A 25,865-nucleotide genomic window follows, 5' to 3' on the forward strand; every position below is an offset into this window, starting at 1 on the left:
CAAGGTGTCCGAGAAGTCCCCTACCCATGTTGACTTTATACAATTGGGAAAAAATGTTTGTTTTATTGGTTTCCTTCCTTTGGAGCGGACGAACAGCATAGTTATCTGTTTTGTTTTGTTTCAGTACTGCACTGTTTCAGTTTTGAAGCCATGGATATCGTGAGCGGACACAGATACACTACTGAGGAGCGATTAAGGGTGTGTGTATGTGTGAGTGCACGAATGTCCACACACAGGGCAAATAATGACAGAGACAATGAGTGTGTTTACGGGGTCGCTTTGGGAAGCCTCACCTCGTAAATCAATCTTGCTTGACTGGGGTAAACGTGCTTGTGTTGCAGGCTGTGTCAAATCGCATAGCGGACATAAGAAAGCGCAAGAGAAAACTTATTTCCGTCGTTCAATCAGTTGAGTAGTCTCCAATGAAATTCATTCGCAGAAAATCAATTAAACTTCAGCTACATCGGTCAGCAATGCATGACCACGTAAAATTTTGAAAACTAAAGGGTTTAGACCGTTGTTGTAGTAGCGAGTTGTAGCCTGCCGTTGTTTGTTGGGATATTTTCCAAAAGGTCGTCTCTCTCATGAATGTTGTTTTCTGATTAATTTGAAATTTGTTCCAGTTCACACAGGAGGCAGGCTTTCTAGTCTAAGAATAATCTGCATCTTTTTGCACGAACTGGAAAGGAAACCGTGTAATGTTTTGATATGGTCTGTAATGTCAAAATTTTACCTGTTCTGGCCATTCTTTTAACTGTTATGTGATTGAAAAGCCTTATTTGGTTAGTTTTCGGACGTGATTAATAGTTCAGCTCGAAGGAAAGCGAATCCTGGATATGTACGGTCACAACACGATGAAGCTGCAGCTCCGAGACCTCCTTGATGAACAATTTTGACTCCACTGCCGCGCGGAATTAGCCGAGCGGTCTTTTGAGCTGCAGTCATGGACTGTGAGGCTGGTCCCGGCGGAGGTTCGAGTCCTCCCTCGGGAATGAATGTGTGTGTGTGTTTGTCCTTAGGATAATTTAGGTTAAGTAGTGCGTAAGCTTAGGGACTGATGACCTTAGCAGTTAAGTCCCATAAGATTTCACACACATTTGAACATTTGACTCCACTAGATTGGGAGTGGATCAGTACCTCTCTGCCCATTTGAAATGTCCACCATGAAACCCAGGCATTGTCCCAGAGATAACATGTTATCAAGAATAATCGAGTCCAACGTGGCGCACCGTTGGTACAAAAGTAATGAAGAACTGCACGAAAATGTCGAGGAAGTCATGGTAACTCCAGAAATGGTCTGTAAGGTGTCAAGGAGGACAAGCAGACGCGTAAATCTGTCAGATACGTAAATCTGTCAGATACGACGGTGCACATACAGATCCACTGGGTGCATAGTTTTCATGTATGAGTACTGCAACGTGGGCCGGCCGCGGTGGTCTAGCGGTTCTAGGCGCTCAGTCCGGAACCGCGCGACTGCTACGGTCGCAGGTTCGGATCCTGCCTCGGGCATGGATGTGTGTGATGTCCTTAGGTTAGTTAGGTTTAATTAGTTCTAAGTTCTAGGGGACTGATGACCACAGATGTTAAGTCCCATAGTGCTCAGAGCCATTTTTGAACTGCAACGTGTGGTTTGACCTCGGTACGTGTACTTCTGGGAGAGAATGGGCAAATAGAGGTACATTAAGGAAGTACAGTCATCCACAACAAGAGAGATTATTTTTAGGAGGGTTTCCTCATTGAATTTGTCTTTGTCGGCTCCGCTCTGGTTCCACTAAGATGCCTCGAGCTTACGCTCCGTCTCTAATGACCTCGTTGTCGACGGGACGTTAAACACTAATCTCCTCCTCCTCCACTAAGATGCCTCATATGGTCTGTATATTCTCCATGTTAAGATGGACTGTTTTAAAAAATGGTAGAGGTCGATTTTTACATTGACTTGGTCTAGAATTACTTCTAGCACCATTTTAGATATTTTATTTTTTATATTATTTAAATTTCTTGTAGTTTTTATATATTTTTATTGGTTTAATATATTTTGCCATCTTGGACCTAGACTTCAATCGGGTTCTATTATCTTATTGTGGATGGAATCAGGTAGTTCAGTTTCTTTAGCTTTAAGTTCAAATGGCTCTGAGCACTATGGGACTTAACTTCTGAGGCCATCAGTCCCCTAGAACTTAGAACTACATAAACCTAACTAACCTAAAGAAATCACACACATCCATGCCATTGGCAGGATTCGAATTAGCTTTAAGTAATTTTGATCGTATCTTACGTTGTAAATGCAATGGTTAATATTTTCTGTGCTGCGTCTCCTTTCATTTTCTTTGTGCCATTAGATGTCGCTATCTTCAACTCGCGATGGGATGGCGCGTTGCCGGCCGGAGTGGCCGTGTGGTTCTAGGCGCTACAGTCTGGAGCCGAGGGACCGCTACGTTGCAGGTTCGCATCCTGTCCCGGGCATGGATGTGTGTGATGTCCTTAGGTTAGTTAGGTTTAATTAGTTCTAAGTTCTAGGCGACTGATGACCTCAGAAGTTAAGTCGCATAGTGCTCAGAGCCATTTGAACCATTTTTTTTTTTTTATTTTTTTATTTTTTTATTTTTTTTTTTGGCGCGTTCTTGGCTTCACAGTGTTCAGTGTGTGGCTAGCGCTGTAACGTGTAGTTCTGTTTAACACAATCCAATATATTTTAGTATGCTGATGACTCTCAAGGATTGTGTCTTTTAATTCTTTGTTTCTCCCGTCGGCTTTGACGACAGTTGGTTTCTTCTCTTTTATACTCTATACCGACACCGCGAGGCGTGTTTTAATTTACGATACGTTAATTCTGCACTGTTTCGTGCTCATAGGTTTTATCCTATCATACATGGGTGGTCATATGTTGTCCAGGCTCATCTTCTGACGGCCTTTTGGAGATGTATGTGATCGTGCATGGTTCGGATCGGATGCCCATCTGCCCTCTCATCCCAGTTTATACCGAGGAGTGATATTTTTTACACGCACTTGTACCATGGAAATCGTGGCACACGAAGTGTTAGTTATGTGAGTCCATCACTTTACAGTCCACTTTGTTCGGGGGGGTATGTTGACTACTAGTGCTTTTATTCATGTAGTTTTATTCTGTATGTATATATTGCCTGAAGATATACAGGGTGATTATAATTAAAGTTAAACTTTCAAAACACCGTAGAATTAACGCCACTGGTCAAAAAGACGTCAAATTCAATGGAATATTACCGGAGAAGGGGGAAAACGTATGGCAGAAGAAAAAAAATAGTGTGAAAATTAATTAGTAGGTGACGCTGTATGTGTCATAATACGTAAATGAAAACACCACTCGTGCGCACGACACCTTGAAGTTGGTATAAACACGCCGCGTACACAGCTTTTCCTCCTTCCGCGTGTGCGACGTTCGCCATGACTGTTTCAATGCAGGATCGCGCTTTGCTTGTAAAGCTGAATTGCAAGAATGATGACTGTGCACATGTCGCTCTGCAGAAGTTCCCGACACTGAAGGGTTTGAAAAAAGGCGTTGGTCCGATGACTGCCGTGGGTCTGAAGAAAACGATTCGGAAATTCGAAAAGACAGTTCCTTTGACGTGCAACCTGGTAGAGGGAGGAAACAAACTGATTCAACGTCAGTGTAGGAGGAGAGAGTGGTGGTGTACAAACGTGTAGTGCACGGAGAATTGTTAGAACATTGGACATACCGCGAGCACGGTGCGTAAAATGCTACGAAACATCCTTCTTCGCTATGCGTTCAAAATTACTCTTGTGCACGAGTTGCTTCCTGTTGACCTGCCAGCAAGAGATACCTTTGCTTTAGAATTTCTTGCTTGCATGGAAGTGGACAATGATTGGCCGTCGAAGATTTTGTGAACAGACGAAGCCCACTCCCATCTGACAGGACATGTCAATACACAAAATTGTCGAATATGGGCAACAGAAAATTCAAACGCAAATCAACCAGCACCACTTCATCTTGAAATGGTAAGTCTGTGGTGCGGGTTTACGGTATCATTTATCATAGGGCTATATTTTACCTGTACCGTCACTAGTAATCGTCGTGTGTGTCTTTTGCGCAACCAGGTCATTCCAGCTCTCCAACAGCGTGGATGTGTGGATGAGATCATTTTTATGCAAGATGTTGCACCCCCGCACATTAGAAATCCAGTTAAGCAGCTGCTGAAGCGCCATTTCGGAAATGCTAGAATTATCACCCGCCATTTCCCTACAGCCTGGCCATCCTGATCACCTGATCTTAATCCGTGTTACTTCTGGCTGTGAGGCTGTCTGAAAGATGTTGTGTTCAGTGTTCCGATTGAAAACTTAGCTGCATTGAAGGCATGCATTGCGCAACACATTCTGAACGTGACCCCAGAAACACTTCGATCAATTGTAGAACATGCTGCTTATCGATTTCAATGTGTTGCAGGAAACGATGGACAGCCTACTGAACACGTTTAGCGCCAGTCACACGGAAATTAATAATCCGATTTGCTTTTGATTAATGCTTTTTTAGGCGGTTATTGGCCTCAGGACAATTAAAACCCGATGTCAGTGATGCTTTATATGCTGTTTTTGGTCTCAGGACAATTAACAACCGATTTTTCCCATCCGATGTTATATGACATTGCCGTTGAGGATGGACTTACGTAACTAACAATATCACACCTGTACACCCGTGCTCACTGAGTAGTACAGTTCGTTTAACGTCAAACGTGCACCTTAGGCATTGCTGTATGATTCATTTGTCATTTGTAGTCGACCACTATTAAATTATGATGCTTACAGTGCCATCTTGCTACTTTTGTAACTATTTTTCTTCTCCCATACGTTTTCCCCCTTCTCCGATAATATTCCGTTGCAATTTGACGTCATTCTGAGCAGTGGTGTTATTTCTACTGCGGTTTGAAAGTTTAACTTCAACTATAATCCCTCTGTACTTCCAGGGTATGAAACCGGTCGTCATACATTGAAAACACAATAAACAGCTGTTGCGGATTTGGACTCACTCAGTTTTAATATAGCCTATTTTACCATTCTGATTTTAAATTCTTTGATTGTCCTTCTCATTATGTACATAAATAACGTTTTTGTGGAGTGTATGGTAAAAATACAGTAGATGGGACTGTCGGGCGTTGGGTAGAGAACATTAAAACGTCAGGAAGGGCAGAAACTACACTCCTTGACAGGCCACGATAGGGACGTCCTCTCACAGCCACTGCTCCCAAGACGAGAAATCACATAAATGCCATTATTCGTGCAGCTTGCCGCGTCACAAGTCAACAATTTGCTCTGAAGCTGTCGGTGAGCATTGAATTGATACTCTGGGATATTCTCATGTCAGGTGCACTCAAGACCGTTTCCATGAATGCTCATTACAGACAAGATTCAAAGAAAAGTGATTTCAAGCGAACTCTTAGAGCAGTTTGAGGCCACGTCGGAAGCGCTTTGAAGATGGTGAGAGTGTAATTCATGCAGTGAAAACACGGCTACCCGTTCTGGGCACGAGCTCTTCACAACAGCGGTTACATGCTGCTACATAGTGCTAGCGCAAAGCCATTAACGTGGTGGAGACTATATAGGAAAATAGTACACGCCAAAGAAATGTTGACTGACATTGTTACCAAATTATAACTATTAAAAATAGATATGTTCAGAGAAAAATATTGTGGAACATTATTTACTAAACGACCCTCGTAATTTAAAACTTATGCATCTGGCACACATTACGTCGAACTCTTGTACAACTGTGATTCCAGTTGCATCTGTGCTACTAGAGTGTATGGGATTTGGTAAGAATGCACGGAGAAACTTACTTTAGTTTGTCAAAACGCTTCTTAGTATCTTTCCTATCAAACCTAATTATCTTGTTAATTGTTGCTGCTTTGTGTCTCCTAAAGCTGATGGGCTATGTCTCAGAACTGCACCAAACCAGGTTTTTCTTTCCAAACGTTCTTTATTAGGAAGAGTGTGAGGTATTTTATTTAACTGAAAAATGCTTCCTGTTGCTAACATGTGAAAGCTCCATTTCGTTCTAAATGGGTGCCTGTCTTCTCTAAAACTTTGGCATCTGTAACAGTTTTCTCATGAAAAATATTTATTTTATACGAGGGTATGCTGAAAAGCAGTGCCACCGACTTTTTTATTCTGTTCTCATAATCAGGTGAGGTATTACGTGTCGTGCATATTACTCAGTCGATCTTCACGCTTCGCTGACGCAAGTTGCAAACACTCTGCCGGTAGAGGGTCCGAATTGTAGTGTGTAACATGGCGATGTCTAACGTAACCACATCGGTGCATGAGAAACAGCGTGTTGTAATTGCGTTTCTAACGGCAGAAAACGTGTCTTCAAATGAAATCCGTAGAAGAATGAAAGCTGTGTGCTGTGATAGTGCCAGACCACACACAAGTAGTGCGACATCCGCAGCAATCAGACGCCTTGGGTTCACTGTCCACACAGTCCCGACTTGGTCCCATTACATTTTCATCTGCTATCAAAACTTAAAGAACACCTTCGAGGACTTCACTTCGACAGTGATGAAGCGTTGAAAGCAGATGTGATGTTGTGGCTCCATCAACAAAGTCGAACATTCTACAGTGCCGGTGTGAACAGACTGGACTCTCGATTGGAGAAATGTGTTCGTCGCCACTGTGAGCATATTGAGGAATAAATATGCGGACATGAAGAATGAAGATGTAGAATGTTAATAACGTTCGTTTTATTTAAAAAGCTTTAAGAGCTTTCACGCAAAAGATTCGGAGACATCACTCTTCAGCATGCCCTCATAAAATGTTCTGACTTCAGTGTTATACCATGGCAACCCATTTGGCATTGTGTGATAAAATCGTTCTTACGATATCGACAAATCTAGTCAATGTACAAGTTATTAAAATACATGTGACTCAAGTTTAATAAAAATGCTACCAGTATGTGAGGCTATATGACAAAAAGCATCAAGTACAGATACAGTGAGGTAAAAACCAATAGAAATAAGAACGGAGGAGGAAAAAACAAACAAGACAGTATAACACAGCAAAATGCACTCCACTATTGTCACTATGGCCAGTTAGTTCATATAACGCAGGGGCAGTGAGAATGCAGTACGCAGGCGGCGCTTTGGCAGGCTGGCTGCACACTTCTCCCACCATCTTGCTGTGCTGTCTGAGAGGAAATGGCGGTGGAACTGAAAACGCGCCGCTTAGACAACAGAACAGTCGCTCACAGAACACAGAATGCTTTACATGTAGCTTGTATTCATATTAGGATATATTAAGAAATTTGGAGAACCTTAGCTCCATGTCACGAAGAGCGGTACTATACTGTTACTGACTGTTAGCACAAGAGCATGCACCTACAGAAATAAAAGATTAAAATAAAACGGAGTTTGCAAACGCATTACGTCAGTAATATTGTGCAAGACAGGTTGCTCCAGATAAACGTCTTACATTTCAGTTGAGATATAAAAAAACCAAAAAAATGGTATTAGAACAAATAAGCCCTCGGTCACAAATATTAAGTCAAAATTGACCAGGTTTCGACGCTACTATGAGCGTCGTCTTCAAAATTAAACTAACTGTTCTAAAGCCTATTAGGTATATAATACATTAATAAAATTAAAGTTTGTGCTGACTGGAAAAAGATGCAGTACTTACAACTCATATTCTAAAAAAATCTAAGCCGGAAAGGCGACGTCATTAATAGTCGTAAATAAGATGGCGAGCCGCTAAGGGCTGCTCGTACTTGAGTGCACAAGGGTTGCAACAAGACTGAGGTGCCCACGTTAGAAAGTGTGGGCAAGTAAACATGGTGTTGCTACGAGCGCCATCTAGTAGCCGCAGAAACAACTAGGGTACTGTACATTTAAAATTAGACATATGAAATTGAGATGCAGCTGATTCAGGCATAACGTAAGCACTGATAATAATAGGATGAAGTTACATATTTATCTGCTTTAAACAGAAACACATTATGTAACGTAAAAGAATGTCAGTTATGACATACAAGAAAACAGAAAAGATGTAACGGGAAAACAACATTTCGGGAAACTGCATGAGGAAATCTGAATCAAAGATCAAGCAATGGCTTTATACAGTCGAAAAAGTTTTTATTTCGCAGCTGCAGCTTTTCGTTGAGAATGAGGCCATCATGACGAGAGAGATGTTTGAAAATCTCCAATTCCTCTAAAACATCTAACCTACGCCCCTTCTTTTCGGTATGCAGAATATTGCTATCGCCTATGGCTTTAGGCACTTGTCCAGTAATTAAGAGATGATCGGCAAAGGATGAATTTAGGGGACTGGTGCCGTTGTTTCTCAAAAGATGTTCTTTGTATCTGGTGGTGAAAGCACTTCCAGTTTGCCCTATACAATAGGAGGAGCAGGTATCACAGATGATCTTATAAACGCCAGAACTTTCTGTAGGGGAACGAATGGATTTCAAATTATGAATGAAGTTTCTCTTCAGATTATTATTAGTAGAGAAGGCAACATTGCAGTTGTATTTGTTGCGAAGCATGCGCTGAATCTGATTTAGGAAATGGGTCCTATGAAAGGAATAGAAAAACGTTTTTTCGGGTTAATTTCAGTGCATGAGGTGTTGAGCGTGGTAGTGCTTGCAGTTTTCTTTTTTAGGATATCGTCCACTACGTTAGGCGTATATTCATTATTGACTGCTATGGTTTTAAGTAAATTAATCCCCTCATTAAACTTTTCTGTTGAAAGTGGTATAGAGGTGGCTCGGTGGACGGCAGAGTGAAAAAAGGCCATTTTTGAGACTGCGGATGAAAAGAGGAAGCAGGCACGATTTGCTCAGTATACGTTTCTTTTCGAAAAATATTGAAAGTGATGTTATTGTCTTCTATCGTAAGCGTCAAGTCTAAATAGTGTAATTGGCGGTTTTCGTTCAATAGTGAAAGAAATTTTTTCATGGAGGTCGTTAAAAAGTTTAATTATATGATCAATTCTATCGGCGGGTCCGTTATAGATGACTAGAATATCATCAACGTATCTTGTGTAAGAAAGGATACCTAGTGAAAAATAAATGGCTCTGAGCATTATGTGACTTAACTTCTGAGCTCATCAGTCCCCTAGAACTTAGAACTACTTAAACCTAACTAAGGACATCACACACATCCATGCCCGAGGCAGGATTCAAACCTGCGACCGTAGCGGTCGCGCGGCTCCAGACTGTAGCGCCTAGAACCGCTCGGCCACTCTGGCCGGCTATAAAAAGACAGACGAAGACAAATAGTCTCTATACCGTGCTATTAGGGATGGAATATATTACCATAACTACACGTGAAAGATAAAAAATTTACTGCCTAACATTTCTCTGCTGACAATTCTCAACAAAATATATGACAAACAAAAGAAATTTTTCATCGTTATTTAATTACTTTCGATTCGCTGAAGACATAATAAAACTGATATCTGGTACAAACTGTGTGTGTGAATTCCGAAGGGATCAATCTGCTGAGGTCATCTGTCCCTAGACTTACATACTATTTAAACGAACTTAAACTAATTTATGCTATGACAACACACACACGCACACACCCATGCCCGAGGGAGGACTCGAACCTCCGACGGGAGGGGCCGCGCAATCCGTGATATGGCGCCCTAAACCGCGCGGCCTCTCCGCGTGGCCCGTACAAATTGTCAGCACGCAGAGAGCCACAGGTACGTGTCTTCACTCAGGCTACCACGTAGTCGTGACTTATTTAGTTTCATTATATAAAAAAAATCTTTCACACACATAAGTTGTTCCAAGCATAGATATCATTGTGGCAGCCACATTGTGGAGACATGGAAACTCTTCCCGAGGGAAACCTTCGTAGAGCGCCTGGATAGTTTTAACGTAATAGAATTTGTCTTACAGGAATTACACTGCAGATCGATCAGTTCCATCTACAAATCGACAGGGGCACTTTCAACGGATACGGCAACGATCTTGAAAACAGCTCTAAAACAGATGTGAGGTTGGCAATGCCCTGAAAACGATTTCACAACTGTTCCTATATTTCTCCCAGTACCGAAATGAATTTTCAAAATTCGGACCTTCTTTAACATAAGAGAGCTTAGGAAATGGGCGCGTTCTTTTCCAGAAGTTGTCGCTTCCACAATGTGATTTTTATATTTAAATGCTTCTAATTCCCCGATTAAATCAGATATTGATTGCTTCTCACCTTACAACGTCTTATTGAGGGCGTTAAAACGTACAGTCAAGTCAATTAAAAATGCGATGTCTGCAATCCTTCTCGGACCTTCCAATGGTTCCTGCTTTCCTTTCTCCTTCATAGATGGACACCAGCACGCCTTAACTCGAAAAATCGTTTCAGGCACGGCCCTCGACTTAACCAACGTTACTTCGCAGTAGCAAATCACGTGTCCATGCTGTTCTTGCAGTTCCATAAAACCTGGTCAAACTGGTGATGTAATAACGCATGTTACTTTAGATAATTTACTTTTCGGACCACCAGTTTCATGACGTGTTTCGCCCCCTGGAAATTTAGCACCAAGTACTTCTTGATGCACTAAAGAATGGATTCCGTGCAAATCATTTCTTCATTGTTGTAGGTTTATGCACAACAATGTTATGAGCCCTTTTTGTGCCCTTCGCATCGCTGGCTCCCCATCAGTGCTAACTCAGACCAACATGTTCCAATTCAGGCCAACGGCTTTCAGTTGCTTCTTTCAGTTTCCTCCAAATCGACTCATCTCGCTGTGTCTTTTCATTAGCACCAAATCTAACAGTTCTGTCATATGCGTAATGCTGTCGACACCACGAACATAAATCGCAAGTTGTGCCATGTCCGAAATGTCAATCGACTCGTCCAAAGCCATCGCGAATGAAATGAACGTTGCTGACATTGTCATTTAACTGCCTGTAGACATCCGCTGCCATGACAGCTATCCGAGGAGTTATTTTCGTCGCGAAATACTTCGAAAAACTTCACCTCCAATGGCGTCATGAGTTCCGCTGCCTCAACAATGCACCGTTTATTGAACTCACCACCGCTAAAAGGTTTATTAGATTTGGCAATTTTGAGCGCTGTTTTGTAGCTTGCTTTTAATGATGGGTTGCTGCAGTTTGCTGCCTGTTAAAAATCTGTGCATCTGTAGATCTAGCTATTTTTTCACTACACTTAGCAGGTGTATCATCAATTCTTGGTGCAGTAAACTTTATTACAACACCAATTAATATACGATCAGAAAGTATAACTTTAGACCAAACAATAGAAAGGACTGTAAACACATTGGATATCTACAAGTAAATCCGTACAAAAACAAACAGCGCAACCACAATGATTTTCAGGGTTGCTCGTGTTGAGATCGGCTCTCGGAATGCAGCACTGCATCTTTTAAGATTCTCCGACTTGCTTTCTCTTCCATCGCCAATTAAATCTTTAAATGCCTTGTCCATTGTGATGTAATAGCGTTCTAAAGCATACTTGTATTTACAATGGCAGGCGATTATGTGACTTCAGAACAGACACAGAGAATTTTCATCCTTCTTTCGGAAAAATACTGTAATGCCTTCTTATACTGAAATGCACGTTACAATATGTCGCTGGACTGTCTCATTTTGAGTGTATGTGTCATTACAACAACCATTGTTCATTTACACTTATAAGCAAATGACGAGGAATGCACAGCTCTGAGCCGGCCGCTGTGGCCGAGCGGTTCTAGGCGCTTCAGTCTGGAACCGCGTTGCTGATACGGTCGCGGGTTCGAATCCTGCCTCGGGCATGGATGTGTGTGATGTCCTTAGGTTAGTTAGGTTTAGGTAGTTCTAAGTCTAGGGGACTGATGACCTCAGATGTTAAGTCCCATAGAGCTTGGAGTCATTTCAACCATTTGAACCACAGCTCTGGCACTTCGAAAAATACCGCACCATATGTCGGAAGAAACAATGCCGCATCGCACTACTGCATGAAATTTCGCGCCATACGGACTCCTTCCGAGAAAGACCGAAAAAAGTCCAGAGAGACCAAGCATCGGCAGCACGTGGCTCCCACATTGGGTTCTTGTGCAGTTTGGCACGCCGTTGCCGGCCGTAAAGTTTTGGATACAAATACGGCGGAAGTGGCCAGAGTACTAACCAACGAAGCTGAGAGCCAAAAATCTGCCTACCATGGCAGCCCTATTTTCCTTCGTTAATGTCTTACCAGACAATATTAGTACTAACATCCGACATTTTTGCAGGTACTGTAGTTGTCTATAATCAAGTACTATCTGAAAAAAAAGGACAAATACGAAGGTCTACATAACTTTTCAAAGTCGTACAAAAACTTGCAATTTAATTTAATCCTTCAGAAACGAAAAATGTGCACTTCACAAAAAGTAACAACGTACCATCCTGTGGCTATAATATTAGTGGGTCACAATTGGAAACAGTCATCTCACACAAATACGTGAGCCTGAGAATAATCACCATTGATTATTGGTGCCAATGTTCATTATATACATTCAATATTTCCTGTGATACTGAAAAATATTGTAAGATGGGACGCCAAGTGTTCTTTGTAGGTTGACTGCGTTTCCCCAGTAGCTTCCCAATGAAGCCAACTGTTTTACCCTAACTGCACCTATTTGATCATTCCATCGTTTTTTTTTTTTTTTTTTGGTTTGATGCGGCCCGCCACGAATTCCTTTCCTGTGCTAACCTCTTCATCTCAGAGTAGCACTTGCAACCTACGTCCTCAATTATTTGCTTGACGTATTCCAATCTCTGTCTTCCTCTACAGTTTTTGCCCTCTACAGCTCCCTCTAGAACCATGGAAGTCATTCCCTCATGTCTTAGCAGATGTCCTATCATCCTCTCCCTTCTCCTTATCAGTGTTTTCCACATATTCCTTTCCTCTCCGATTCTGCGTAGAGCCTCCTCATTCCTTACCTTATCAGTCCACCTAATTTTCAACATTCGTCTATAGCACCACATCTCAAATGCTTAGATTCTCTTCTGTTCCGGTTTTTCCACAGTCCATGTTTCACTACCATACAATGCTGTACTCCAGACGTACCCCCTCAGAAATTTCTTCCTCAAATTAAGGCCGGTAGTTTATATTAGTAGACTTCTCTTGGCCAGAAATGCCTTTTTTGCCATAGCGAGTCTGCTTTTGATGTCCTCCTTGCTCCGTCCGTCATTGGTTGTTTTACTGCCTAGGTAGCAGAATTCCTTAACTTGATTGACTTCGTGACCATCAATCCTGATAGGTTTCTCGCTGTTCTCATTTCTACTACTTCTCATTACCTTCGTCTTTCTCCGATTTACATCTACAAACTATGACACCATTCTGTGACTCATTGATGTTGGACTCATAGGATGCAACTTCTCTGCCTTTTATGAAACGCGCAATTTTAGATTTCTGAACATTGGAAACAAGATGGCAGGCCTTGCACCACAGTCGCGTCAGGCTGATGGGACTCGCCTGAGCCCTCGAGAAATACAGGCCCCGAAACGGAGTTGTGGCGTCACACTTCTTGCCTTACCCGACATGCATCACGAACGCTCGGCTACATCTGTCGCCAGGTTGGAAATCAGAATCTCAATCGAAAGATACCCACTAAAGTCCTTAACCTAGTCCTGTGTTATCAACAGCATGAATGTATTTAAACCCGCACTACGAAGTATTGAAGTGGTCTAAAATAGTTACTCACTCTTCGCCAGAGACAGTCACTGCAACTTTTAAGACCGGCAGTGTCTCGTGCTGTGACGCACGCCACAAGGCTCATAGGTCTCGTTGGTGCCGGGCGCGTCAGTATGACGTAGTTAAGAGGGTCTGCTTACAAAAGCGGAAATATGAATTTAAAACTGACACCAGCGACTCATGGCTACATGTACTTGAACGATACAACATCTAGAAGGGAAGAACATTGCGTCAAAGGATCATTTGCCAGTTAACTACGGTGAAATTCTTGCTCTTGTTTCTGTTAGAGCCTTGAAAGAAAGGTGCAAGTCAGAAACTGAATGGAATGTAAAACGAGGAATCGAAGTGTAAAGATCGTTAAATAACAACTTCACCCCAAGTGTTTTATATATCATCAGAACACATAAATCCCATGTTCTAAATATTGCAATTCCTCGAAAATAATGTAATCAGGGTTTGAAGATTGAAACCGTTAAATTCAGCTCATTTAGAACTACGAGGCTAGCAACAGAAATTACTATAATTCCATTTGAAAAAAACTCAAGTAGATACCTGTGAAAAGAGACTACATTGAGATGACAAAAATTATAGGATACTTCCTAACATCCTGTCGGACCTCCCTTTGCCCGGAGTAGTGCAGCATCTCGATGTGTCATGGACACAACAAATTGTTACCCCTACAGAAATATCGAGTCATGCTGCCCCTACAGCCGTCCATAATTGCGAAATGTTGCTGGTATAGGATTTTGTGCACGAACTCTCGATTATATCCGACAAATGTTGAATGGGAGTCATGTCAGGCGACCTGGGAGGCCAAATGATTCGCTCGAACTATCCAGAATACTTTTCAAACCAATCAAGAACGATTGTGGCCTGCCGGCCGCGGTGACCGAGCGGCTCTAAGTGCTTCAGTCCGAAACCGTGCGACTGCTACGGTTGCAGGTTCGAATCCTGCCTCGGGCATGGATGTGTGTGATGTCCTTACGTTAGTTAGGTTTAAGTAGTTCTAAGTTCTAGGGGACTGATGACCTCACATGTTAAGTCCCATAGTGCTCAGAGTCATTTGAACCATTTTTGATTGTGGCCTTGTGACACGGCGCACTGTTATCTATAAAAATTCCGTCGTTGTTTTGAAACTTGAAGTCCATGAATGGCTGCAAATGGTCTCCAAGTAGCTGAAAACAACAATTTCCAGTGAATGGTCGGTTTAGTTGTCTCACACCATTACCGAGCCACCCCCAGCTAGCACAATGCCTTCGTGGGGTCGGCGCCATTCTAGAAACCCTACCATCAGCTCTTACCAAATCGGAACACATCTGATCAGGCCACGGCTTTCCAATCGTCTAGAGCCCAACGGTAATAGTCACGAGCAACCCAGAAAAAGCGCTGCATGCGATGTCGAGACTCGCATTAGTCGTCTGCTGCCATAGCCCATTAACGCCAAATATCGCCGCACTGTCCTAACAGATGCGTTCGTCGTACATCCCACATTGATTCCTGCTGTTATTCCACGCAATGTTGCTTGTCTGTTAGCACTGACAGTTCTACGCAAACGCCGCTGCTCTTGGTCGTTAAGTGAAGGCAGTCGGCCGTTGCGTTGTCCGCGGTGACAAGTAATGCATGAAATTTGATACTCTTGGCACACCCTGCACACTGTGCATTTGGAATACTGAATTCCCTAACGATGTCGGAAATGGAATATCCCATGCCTCTAGCTCCAGCTACCATTCCGCGTTCAGAGTCTGTCAACTTCCTTTGTACGGCCGTAGTACAGTCGGACACCCTTTCACGTGAATCACCCGCGTGCAGATGACAGCTCCGCCAAGGCACTCCCCTTTAATACCACGTGTACGCGAAGCTTCGGCGATCTGTATATGTGCGTATCGCTGAGCTCTTGAGTTTCCAGCTGAATAGCGAAGATAATGGGAGTGACAATGAAACATAGCAGCATTTCGACAAACTCACTCGGCTGGCAACTCGACAACTTGATATTAAGACATATCAGGCCTTAACACCCCGTCGACGACTAGGTCATTATAAGTAGAGCACAAGTTTCGACTGTAAGGCATAACGGAAGAAACTGGTAGCTTCCTTTTCAAAGGAACATCCCGCATTCCTCTTAATCGATTTCGCGAAACCACAAAAAACTGTATCTCTTCGGCTGGACGGTCATTTGAGACCCAGTCTACCCGAGAGCGAGTCCAGTGCTTTAACCACAGGGCCACCTCGTTCTATTTTTTGTCAAAACGCACACCGAATAAACACAGAGGAAGATCATACACCGGGTAGTTCACTCAGCTCATACTACGGAGTAGCGGTATTCCAATTCCACTCCATCCCTAATGCTTCGATCTTTTCTTTGTTTTTATGAGTGAGATGGCTTTCAACAACGTCACAGTCGATATTGTATCCCATCCTAATTTTAATGGAATAGTAACCAGTGTATTATGAATTCGACTTGCAAAGACGTTCGATTCTCAAAGACGTTATAGCCAGTTTTACCCCCTAACACGGAACCAGTTTCGTGAGACACATCATCGCAGATATCTTGGAAAATAACTGAAAAAATACATTTTTGCCTTCAAAGACTCACAGATAAATAAAAACATTCGTATGTACAAATACTATGAATATATTCCAAACAATCTGCACCTATTCACTGATCTGCACTTACTGATACCCCATTTTCAAGTAAAATAAAGGTTTGAAGGTTGTCGGCATGTATAAAGACAGGTGTTAGTGTTCGTTCAAAACAAACGGAGTACTCGTGCGTCACACCCACTGTACGGGCAGCGGCTAATCAGTCGCACCCGTAATACTTATAGGAGTATGTCATTCGGAATTATTTAAGATGGAAGGCTCACAAAATCTATTTTTGACGAAAACGGATACTAGACAGAATCAATGGAAGTACTGCAAAAAAGTGAAATTCATTCACAGAGGTGGTTGCTTACAACACTAGCTCGCGGTCAATTTCTTGCCCACGACAGATCAACTAGAGGTAGGGTACAGTTAGACAAAAGCTGCGCCTTTCGTCACAGATTTTGTTTAGTCACTAAAATATTCAACGAAGTCCAGTGAGACACACTGCATAAATGGTTTTTTGCTTTATGGAAAAGCTTATTCCTACAGTCAAGATATCTTGCATAGTGCGTCAATAGTCGTATTACATTCTGTGACATCAAGCGGATTGACCATGAGAGTGAAGTTAGAGAACTTCAAGGTAACTTCATCTTACCGGGCAGCTCATCCACCAGTGGAAGTGTGAAAATAATACTGGGCCGTTTGTTCCTTCCTTGTGAGATGAAGGTTCATTCTTAATTTAAAACTTACGTTCCAAAACGGAACAACTGAAACTTTCGTATTTACAGCAGAGGCTGTCACTTTAAAAAACGCACTGATTTTCGGAAGATGTACAACATATCTCAATCTGTTAGTCACAACTTATTATAAGAGCTTGTTAAAATCAGTAAAAATCCAGAGTGGAATACTAAAATAAACATTTTGATAACAAAATGAATGAGACAGCGGAAACAAACTGCAGAGAAATAACGTTGACATTTCTGCGGGTACTATCTCATACGGACACAGTTTTCAATGAAAAGGTACCTCTCGAAAAATGCTATCAAATGCTTCACTTACCACAAGATTAGCGAACGTCTTGTCATACGCCCAACAAGAATGAGATTCAATTACGGCAGTTTCCTTGCACTTTTATATACAAGCCATATATTTTCTTTAAATCGCGACTTGTGGATGCCCCAATTTTTTTAAGTACTGTACTTGAGAATGGCCAAATGGGCGAAACTGCAATAGTGGATTTTGTGAACAAAAAATTACGCGATTATGAACTCTAGCCATGACAAACTGAATACATTATTTGCGTGTTGCAGATGTGAGCATCATAGGAAAGAGCTAATCTGTTAGTTAGTGTTCTGAAGTCCAGTTCCTTCGTAGTATGCCAAGCTTATAATTCAGAAGCTATGTACGAGGGCCTCTGAATTTTTATGTGAAAACTCTTAAAGCTTTTTAAATACAACAAAACGTTATTAAGATTTCAAATTTTAATTCTTCAAGCCTACATATTTGTTCCTCAAAATAGTAATTGTGATGACGATCACAAATCTCCCAAAGAGAGACGAGTTTGTTGATACCGTCACTGTGGAATGTTTGACTTTGCTGACGGAGCCTCTTCTTGCACCGCTTCATCACTATCAAAGTGAAATCCTCGAAGTCTTGAAAACGGATGAACATCGGATGTGGCCAAGTCGGGGTTTTCTGGTGGATGATCGATGTCAGTAAACCCAAGGCGTCGGATTGTTGCAGATGTGACAGCGCTCGTGTGTGATTTGGCGTTAACATGTTGAAGGAGAGGGTGGTCCGTGTATGGACGATCTCTTCGAATTTGAAAATCGATTACAGCGCGCTTTTTCTCTTGTACCAACATAGTTACGTTACAGACTGCCACGTTACACACTACAGTTCGAGGACCTTTGGCGGCAGAGGGCTGCAAATAGGTAAACTAAAGCATGAAGATGTAGAATGTTAATAATGTTTGTTATATTTAAGTAGCTTTAAGAGTTTTCACAAAAATTCGGAGGCGTTACTTTTCAGCACGCCTTTGGCTCAAATGGCTCTGAGCACTATGGGACTTAACATCTGAGGTCGCCGGCCGCGGTGGTCTCGCGGTTCTAGGCGCGCAGTCCGGAACCGTGCGACTGCTACGGTCGCAGGTTCGAATCCTGCCTCGGGCATGGATGTGTGTGATGTCCTTAGGTTAGTTAGGTTTAAGTAGTTCTAAGTTCTAGGGGACTGATAACCACAGCAGTTGAGTCCCATAGTGCTCAGAGCCATTTGAACCATCTGAGGTCATCAGTCCCCTAGACTTAGAACTACTTAAACCTAACTAACCTAAGGACATCACACTCATCCATGCCCGAGGTAGGATTCGAACCCGCGACCGTAGCAGCACCGCTGTTCCGGACTGAAGCGCCTAGAACCGCTCGGCCACAGCGGTCGGCTGCTGGCCTTTGCACAGTGCTATTTCTGCACGTTGCATGTTACAATTTACAATACATTCGTACCTGTTAAAGGCTGTGTTCCACATGCAGTGCTCGCATTTGGATGCAATACTACAGTCGCCTCTGAGTTGCGAATTTTTTTTAAATACTCCCAGATCATCTCGTAAATCATGACAAAACTGTACAATTCGCTACCCAAGTTCTTCAACCATATCAATAGGAGTGCTACACACTTCATTTTTGATATGATCCCAGACAGAAAAAGACAGCACATTGAGGTCAGTTGATGCTGGTGGCCAAGGTACAGGCGGTGATAGACATCTCCATCAAGGACAGTATTGGAGAGTTGGATATCGTCTTACATCGGCAACAAGATGTGTTCGTACCCAACTATGTATCTATCATATTCTCCAACCAAGCGACATGAATGCAATTAGATGTACTTTTCAAATATATTGGTGCTAACTATTTTATACTGAAGTCAGTAACTGCTCGTAACCGTACACTGAGAATTATCTCGAAAACGCCTCCTTTATTGAATATCGAACAATATTTACCGGAATGGGTTTGCTTCTATTGAATACTTCCATCATTGTCAGTTTTCGCTGTTAATTAAGATATGAAGGGCTTTTTCAATAGTGGTACAAGTACATTTTTGTTCATTGTGAGATACAGAGAGCAGAAAAATCTGCGGTTGAGATACCAAATCCAAGCATATGGCTTCTTCCCAGAGATGAACCTTTCTTTCTGTTTGTTTGGATCATTAATTGCAGAAGCATTATAGGCAGAAAAGTGGAGATAATGGTGTTGTACCACTATTGAAATAAGCCCTTCATATATTCCCTGTATGTTTTATCTAAATTGTGTCATTTTAAATATGAATTTGTGCCACTGACCTTTGGCGGAGACGACGAGCCAGCTCGCTCCTCTGACGGTCGGAAAAGTGATCGAAATCGCCGGCGATTGGAGCGGAGACTCGCACGGCACACACGTACAGGCGCAGGTGCGCTCGCTAGAGCGGCCGGCTGGAGGCCAGGAGAGCGACTGAGCTCCGGCAGCAGACAACGCGACACGGCACAGCAGCTCAATTACACAAAGGATACACGTCAAGGCAGACAAATGGAACCTGAAAATAGGAGGCCGCCAGACGGACAGTCGCCGGTGACAGGTAAAATATTGTGTACCATCAGCGTCAAAATAATTGCACCAGGCGGTCGCCGAGATCTGGGGCCGCTCCACTGACTGCGTCTGCCGGAACGCAGCGGGCCGACGCTGTGTCATCCCGCGTCTCCTCTGCTTCTGCTTCGTCGTCTAAACTGCAGCATCACTGAAAAAAGAAGATGTAGTAACCATCAGATCGATGACAATCGAAGAGTTTCGTACTAGACAATCAAAGAGTTTCATACTGAAACACGAATACAAAATGAGGGAAAACATGAAATACCTAAAGTCTCTAGATTGTTCGAAAGGAAGAAAGTTGTAGAGTATTACGAGGGTCACTCCAAAAGAAATGCACACTATTTTTGTAAAAATACAGTTTTCATTCTGCATGTGTGAAAGTTTTACAGTGTGTAGATACATCCTTCTCGCTTGTTTTCAATCTTAGTTCAACATGTTCCCGTGAGTGGCGCCGTCACAGCATGTCTTCACGATGGCTGCTACACTTGGCGTTCGTCAGAAGCAACGTGCTGTCATAGAATTCCTGTGCTGTGAAAACGAGACAGTGGGAGACGTCCACAAGAGGTTGAAAAAAGTGTATGGAGATGCTGCTGTCGATCGCAGTTAGTCGGTGGGCAAGCAGGTTACGGGATGAAAGCGGGCACGGCAATATTGAGGATTGTCCTCGCAGCGGCAGGCCTCGTACTGCACACACTCCAGACAATGTGCAGAGAGTTAACGAATTGGTGACTGCTGACAGACGCATCACAGTGAACGAATTGTCACGCTACGTTGCGATAGGGGAAGGAAGTGTATGCAGAATACTGAAAGTGTTGGCGTTAAAAAAGGTTTGTGCCGGGTGAGTTCCCAGGATGTTGACAGTGGCTCACAAAACTCGGATGGACAACACTGAAACACCCGCCTTACACTCCTGACCTGGCTCCATGTGACTGTCATCTCTTTGGGAAACTCTCTTCGTGGAACAAGGTTTGAAGATGATGACTCCCTTGTGCACGCTGCCAAACAGTGGCTCCAACAGGTTGGTCCAGAATTTTGCCGTACGGGTATACAGGCGCTGGTTCCAAGATGCAGGCAGTTGAGAGGGATGGAAATTATGTGGAAAAAATAAAATATTGTTCCTAAAGGATGTATATACACACTCTAAAACTTTCAAACATGTAGAATAAAAGAGGGGTTTAAAAAAATAGTGAGCATTTCTTTTGGAGTAACTCTCGTACAATAAATTTTTACTCTGAGGAGGAGGGTGCGCTGATTTGAAAGTTCCTGGCAGATTATGTTGTGCCAGACTGGAAATCGAACCCAGAACCTTTGCCTTTCTGGGGCAAATGCTCTACCGATTGAGCTATCCAGACTCGATTCACAATACGCCTACACAAACCGGTCCAGTTCACAGTTTGATCCAGCGGGTAATTTCAACTCACCTCAAACGCCGCCGCAGACTGAAAATTCGTTCTGGAACATAAGCTGGCGTTAAGCCAATTCTCCGCAGTATCCTTTCGTCCAAGAGTTCATACTCCCGCGAAGTATGCAGGAGAACGTCTGTGACGTTTGGAAAGGAGGAGAGAAGTACTAGCGACAGTAAAACTATGAGGGAGGTCGAGAGTCGTGCCTGGTTAGCCAAGTCGATAGAGCACTCTCTCACGAAAGGCAGTGGTTCCGCGTTCGAGCCCCGTTTCGATAAACAGTTTTAATCTGCGCGGAAGTTCCAGTGGTATGATATTGATGGCTCACAGGAGCCAAGAGGAAGATTCTGTCGCGTATTCGGAAAGAGTTCCTTCCTCCGCGCCCAATGGTCCATTTCTTCGCACTGTCCGTGTATGTGTATCTGTTGAACGTACATCTACATCGGCATGGATACTCTGCAAATCACATTCAAGTGCCTGGCAGAGGGTTCATCGAACCACCTTCACAATTCTCTATTGTTCCAATCTCGTATAGCGCGAGGAAGAATGAACACCTATATCTTTCCGTACAAGCTCTGATTTCCCTTATTTTATCTTGGTGATCGTTCCTCCGTATGTAGGTCGGTGTCAACAAAATATTTTCGCATTCGAAGGAGAAAGTTGGTGATTGGACTTTCGTGAGAAGATTCCGTCGCAACGAAAAACGCCTTTCTTTTAATGATGTCCAGCCCAAATCCTGTATCACTTCTGTGACACTCTCTCCCATATTTCCCGATAATACAAAACGTGCTGCCTTTCTTTGAACTTTTTCGATGTATTCCGTCAGTCGTATCTCGTAAGGATCCCACACTGCGCAGCAGTATTCTGAAAGAGGACGGACAAGTGTAGTGTAGGCAGTCTCCTTCGTAGGTCTGTTACATTTTCCAAGTGTCCTGCCAATAAAACGCAGTCTTTGGTTAGCCTTCCCCACAACATTTTCTGTGTGTTCCTTCCAATTTAAGTTGTTCGTAATTGTAATACCTAGGTACTTAGTTGAATTTACGGCTTTTAGATTAGGCTGATTTATCGTGTAACCGAAGTTTAACGAGTTCCTTTTAGCACTCATGTGGATGACCTCACACTTTTCGTTATTTAGGGTCAACTGCCACTTTTCGCAACATTCAGATATCTTTTGTAAATCGTTTTGCAGTTTGTTTTGATCTTCTGATGACTTTATAAGTCGATAAACGACAGCGTCATCTGCAAACAACCGAAGACGCCTGCTCAGATTGTCTCCCAAATCGTAGTTAACTGTAATGGACGTATGTATTGTGTTTTCTTGTTTGCGTTGTGCGGTGAGAGGAGGGGGAGATGAGAAGCACAGTGCCAGCACATAGCTTACTCCTGCCGGATAGCACTAAGAGGCTTAAAATTCCACCCGAAAAATGGATTAGTATTAACAGCCTTCCAGACCCTCATTCTATGATATCATGCGCACAGGTTTCGAATTTAAACAAGGGCATTAGCGCAAAGTCTTGTGATCGGGAACTTTATATCACCAACTCACTTCTCTCCGTTCGCCAAATATTGGTGGAGAAAATTTCTCTCATCACCCCGAATTCTGACATTTCGGGATAATATAATGCAGAAGGCAGAGGATTGTAAACTGGCTACTTTGAGAGAAGGGACTAATGGTCGTATATGAATGTTTGTTTCTGTAGCTGAGCGGTAATGGCGTTGAGTTTACGTATGGTCTTTCTGTCATTTTAAAATAATGAGTGGAGCTGTGGACGCTAGAAAATACAGTGCCAAGTGCAGCAATCGGAACATTTCTTACATGTTGTTCTTTTTGAGTTCAATAGAGGAGAGACAGCAGCGAAGGCAGCCAGAAACATTTGTGCCGTGTATAGGGATAGTGCCATTGAACATATCGCGGCAAGATAATGGTTTTCTCGTTTTAAGGAGGACTGTTTTGACATTAGTGACTCCTCACGTTCAGGAAGACCTTTATGATCGCTTAAACGCATTAATCCATAATGGTCCTCGTCATTGTATTCGAGAACTTGCAAATACTATGAACTGTAATCATTCCTCCATCATGCGACATTTGCATGCAATGGGGAACTTTAAAAAACTGGTTGTAATGGTACTGCATGCTCTAAGCCAAAATCGTAAACATCAGTTGGGGCCATACGTGCATCTCTGCTTGTTCGTCATCAGTTGGTTCGTGAACAATACCGACCATTCCTATAATGTATCGTTATTGCTGACGAGAAATGGTCTCTTTATGCTAACTCAAAGAAAAGAAAGGATGACTAGTACAAACAAAGCAGCAGCTCCCCATACAAACACCTGCGAGCGTCCACAAATGATTATGTTATACACCTGGTGGAACAGTGACGGTGTGGTGTTCTACGAATTGCTTCCCCAAGGTGTAACCATCACTGCTGATATTTATTGTCAACAAGCGGGACGTGTTGCAGACGCAGTCCCAGAACAACGACCAGGAAGACTGCGTGATGTGATGCTACTCCATGACAACGTCCATCCACATTCTTTATATACAGGAACTGGGGTCGGAAGTAATTCCGCACCCACTTTATTCACCTGATCTTGCGCCCTCAGATTTTCACGTTTTCCACTCTCCATAGAATGACATTCAAAGAAATTCCTTTCCAGATAAAAATGCGCTCCGAACATGGCTCATCGAGTTCTTCGCCTCAAAATCATGTGATTTCTACAGTCGCAGAATCTAAAAGTTACTCTAACGTTGGCACATGGTTGTAAATAGTGAAGGAGAATATATAATTGATGACTAAAGTCTCTGTTTTGTTTACCAAACTGACGAAAAACCGCTACGAACTTATCCACCAAACCAATTACTGCAACTGCAGCACTCAAGTACTTTCAGTACTTTCAGGCCTATCTCATAATTGTTGTGGTCTTCAGTCCGTCGATTTGTTTAATGGTGGCTATCTATGCTAGTCTATCCTCTGCCGGCCTCTCCATCTCTGCATAGCTACCGTGACCCATATCTATGAGAATCTGCTAATTGTATTCAAGACTTGATCTTCTGTGCAGTTTTTAACCCCCCCCCCCCCCCCCGCCAAAAAAAATAAATCACGAAACTGACGGTTCATTGATGCCTCAGGATGATCCTAACAACCAATCTCTTCTTTCAGTCAAATTATGCTATAAATTTCTATTTTTAAGACTGTGTTACAAGGCTATTTCCATACAAATACCTTCAGAAAAGATTTCCAACACATAATTTTACATTCAATGTCATACAATTTCTCTTTTCAGAAATACTTTTCTTGTTATTGTCTGTTTCCATTTCATATACTCTCAACTTCAGCCATTGTCAGTTACTTTGCTACCCAAATACCGAAACTCATTTACTACTTTTAGTATCTCATTTCCTAATCTAACTGGACTCCATTAAACTGCCCTTTGTTGATATTCATCTTGTAACCTCTTTCAATACATTATCCATTCCATTCAAGTACTGTTGCAATTTCCTTGCCGTCTCTACAGCATTATAATGTCATCAACGTTTTTATTTCTTCTCTCTGTACTTTAACTCCTTTTCCAATTTTTTTATTAATTTCTTTTACTGCTTGCTCAATAGGCAGGTTGAATAACATCAGGGACAGCCTACAGCCCTGCCGCATTCTCTTGTCAGCTGTTCCTTCCATTTCATGTCCATAGAGTCTTATGAGAGCCATTTATTTTCTGCATAATCATCTACACACATCAAAAAAAGTTTTGCATCACTCCGGTTCCCAGAACTCCTGAAGATAGACGTTGACTGTGGACATTGTATCACAGACACAGTTCCGTTGACTGTTCAGAGATGTCACTGAACCCGCCCAATGATGTAACAACCATGCATGAGCAGCCGATCAGTTCCAGTCATTCTACCAGGAAGGAGGTACACGGCTCGTGTTGTCTGTACTTCAACCATGCCTAGTCGGTCAGTACTACGGTTCGATTGCTTCCGCATTGTTACTTTGTGCCAGGAAGGGCTCTCAACACGGGAAGTGTCCAGCCGTCTCGGAGAGAACCAAAGCGATGTTGTTCGGACATGGAGGAGATACAGAGAGACAGGAACTGTCGATGACATGCCTGGCTCAGGCCGCCCAAGGGCTACTACTGCAGTGGATGACCGCTACCTACGAATTATGGCTCGGAGGAACCCTGACAGCAACGCCACCATGTTGAATAACGCTTTTCGTGCAGCCGCAGGACGTCGTGTTACGACTCAAACTGTGCGCAATAGGCTGCATGATCCGCGGCTTCACTCCCGACGTCAATGGCAAGGTTCATCTTAGCAACCATGACACCATGCAGCACGGTACAGAGGGGCCCAACAACTTGCCGAATAGACCGCTCAGGATTGGCATCACGTTCTCTTCACCGATGAGTATTGCATACGCCTTTAACCAGACATTCGTCGGAAACATGTTGGGAGGCAACCCCGTCAAGCTGAATGCCTTAGATACACTGTCCAGCGAGTGCAGCAAGGTGGAAGTGCCGTGCTGTTTTGGGGTAGCATTTTGTGGAGCAGACGTACACCGCTGGCGGTCATTGAAGGCTCCGTAACGGCTGTACGATACGTGAAT

The 25,865-nt window shown here is 42.9% G+C and overlaps 1 non-coding gene across 1 annotated transcript; it reads right to left on the reverse strand.

The window, feature by feature from the left end:
* Positions 1 to 21,135: 21,135 nt before the first annotated feature.
* Positions 21,136 to 21,210, reverse strand: Trnas-aga. Its single transcript has one exon. It is a non-coding gene; the product is annotated as a tRNA-Ser (tRNA).
* Positions 21,211 to 25,865: the final 4,655 nt, after the last annotated feature.

The sequence above is a fragment of the Schistocerca americana genome, chromosome 4, assembly GCF_021461395.2.
Source record: "Schistocerca americana isolate TAMUIC-IGC-003095 chromosome 4, iqSchAmer2.1, whole genome shotgun sequence".
NCBI lineage: Eukaryota > Metazoa > Arthropoda > Insecta > Orthoptera > Acrididae > Schistocerca > Schistocerca americana.